At 56.6% G+C, this 2,500-nt stretch overlaps 1 non-coding gene across 1 annotated transcript in view; it reads left to right on the plus strand.

Moving 5' to 3' along the window:
* The first annotated feature begins 2,457 nt into the window (after positions 1 to 2,457).
* Positions 2,458 to 2,500, plus strand: part of LOC144419761 (small subunit ribosomal RNA) — a 1,810-nt gene continuing 1,767 nt past the window's right edge. The window contains exon 1 of the ribosomal RNA XR_013474248.1: positions 2,458 to 2,500. This exon is cut by the window's right edge and continues 1,767 nt beyond it. This is a non-coding gene — a ribosomal RNA (small subunit ribosomal RNA).

Raw genomic sequence — 2,500 nt, forward strand, 5'->3', positions numbered from 1 at the left:
ACCTAACCCTAGGTAAGGCATGTCAGAGCGAAAGACAGTAATTTCGAATGAGCCAAGAAAGAGCGGTGCGGGGCCGGTCGGAGCGCACCCTTTTCTCGGTGGCTGGCGGGCGAGAGAGTGCTGCGTCGCCGGCATCGGCGTCGAAAGAAGCCGAGCCGGAAAAAGTTAAAGTACAAACGTGCAAGCATACTAACCTAACCCTAGGTAAGGCATGTCAGAGCGAAAGACAGTAATTTCGAATGAGCCAAGAAAGAGCGGTGCGGGGCCGGTCGGAGCGCACCCTTTTCTCGGTGGCTGGCGGGCGAGAGAGTGCTGCGTCGCCGGCATCGGCGTCGAAAGAAGCCGAGCCGGAAAAAGTTAAAGTACAAACGTGCAAGCATACTAACCTAACCCTAGGTAAGGCATGTCAGAGCGAAAGACAGTAATTTCGAATGAGCCAAGAAAGAGCGGTGCGGGGCCGGTCGGAGCGCACCCTTTTCTCGGTGGCTGGCGGGCGAGAGAGTGCTGCGTCGCCGGCATCGGCGTCGAAAGAAGCCGAGCCGAAAAAAGTTAAAGTACAAACGTGCAAGCATACTAACCTAACCCTAGGTAAGGCATGTCAGAGCGAAAGACAGTAATTTCGAATGAGCCAAGAAAGAGCGGTGCGGGGCCGGTCGGAGCGCACCCTTTTCTCGGTGGCTGGCGGGCGAGAGAGTGCTGCGTCGCCGGCATCGGCGTCGAAAGAAGCCGAGCCGAAAAAAGTTAAAGTACAAACGTGCAAGCATACTAACCTAACCCTAGGTAAGGCATGTCAGAGCGAAAGACAGTAATTTCGAATGAGCCAAGAAAGAGCGGTGCGGGGCCGGTCGGAGCGCACCCTTTTCTCGGTGGCTGGCGGGCGAGAGAGTGCTGCGTCGCCGGCATCGGCGTCGAAAGAAGCCGAGCCGAAAAAAGTTAAAGTACAAACGTGCAAGCATACTAACCTAACCCTAGGTAAGGCATGTCAGAGCGAAAGACAGTAATTTCGAATGAGCCAAGAAAGAGCGGTGCGGGGCCGGTCGGAGCGCACCCTTTTCTCGGTGGCTGGCGGGCGAGAGAGTGCTGCGTCGCCGGCATCGGCGTCGAAAGAAGCCGAGCCGAAAAAAGTTAAAGTACAAACGTGCAAGCATACTAACCTAACCCTAGGTAAGGCATGTCAGAGCGAAAGACAGTAATTTCGAATGAGCCAAGAAAGAGCGGTGCGGGGCCGGTCGGAGCGCACCCTTTTCTCGGTGGCTGGCGGGCGAGAGAGTGCTGCGTCGCCGGCATCGGCGTCGAAAGAAGCCGAGCCGAAAAAAGTTAAAGTACAAACGTGCAAGCATACTAACCTAACCCTAGGTAAGGCATGTCAGAGCGAAAGACAGTAATTTCGAATGAGCCAAGAAAGAGCGGTGCGGGGCCGGTCGGAGCGCACCCTTTTCTCGGTGGCTGGCGGGCGAGAGAGTGCTGCGTCGCCGGCATCGGCGTCGAAAGAAGCCGAGCCGAAAAAAGTTAAAGTACAAACGTGCAAGCATACTAACCTAACCCTAGGTAAGGTATGTTAGAGCGAAAGACAGTAATTTCGAATGAGCCAAGAAAGAGCGGTGCGGGGCCGGTCGGAGCGCACCCTTTTCTCGGTGGCTGGCGGGCGAGAGAGTGCTGCGTCGCCGGCATCGGCGTCGAAAGAAGCCGAGCCGGAAAAAGTTAAAGTACAAACGTGCAAGCATACTAACCTAACCCTAGGTAAGGCATGTCAGAGCGAAAGACAGTAATTTCGAATGAGCCAAGAAAGAGCGGTGCGGGGCCGGTCGGAGCGCACCCTTTTCTCGGTGGCTGGCGGGCGAGAGAGTGCTGCGTCGCCGGCATCGGCGTCGAAAGAAGCCGAGCCGAAAAAAGTTAAAGTACAAACGTGCAAGCATACTAACCTAACCCTAGGTAAGGCATGTCAGAGCGAAAGACAGTAATTTCGAATGAGCCAAGAAAGAGCGGTGCGGGGCCGGTCGGAGCGCACCCTTTTCTCGGTGGCTGGCGGGCGAGAGAGTGCTGCGTCGCCGGCATCGGCGTCGAAAGAAGCCGAGCCAAAAAAAGTTAAAGTACAAACGCGATGCTAATGAGCGAGCCGTTGTCTCGACTAATATGTAGGGGGCGTTCGATCGAGCGTCTGGCTTGAGCGCTTGTCGGCCTAGCAGAACGGTCGCATTGTTATGCCCGGGTTTTAGGCACCGCTGCAGGCGGCCGGCAGAGCTCTTGTTCGTGCGAAACTGAATGGATCGAGCCCGAGAGAGGGCGAGCAAAGAAAAAACGCAAATCGCTCCGCCTGGCACTGCCGGCGAGAGCGTGGACGTCGCGGCCAGCGACTGTCGAAGCTGAGTACGGCCGCAGGCGATCGCCTCGGTCTTAAACGAATGCGACGAGCACGCGCCGGGCGGCCCAGCAAGGGCCGAGCGCAGCTGTCGCAGCTATCTGGTTGATCCTGCCAGTAGTGATATGCTTGTCTCAAAGA

This window comes from Styela clava, unplaced genomic scaffold (assembly GCF_964204865.1).
Source record: "Styela clava unplaced genomic scaffold, kaStyClav1.hap1.2 HAP1_SCAFFOLD_96, whole genome shotgun sequence".
In the NCBI taxonomy this organism is placed as follows: domain Eukaryota; kingdom Metazoa; phylum Chordata; class Ascidiacea; order Stolidobranchia; family Styelidae; genus Styela; species Styela clava.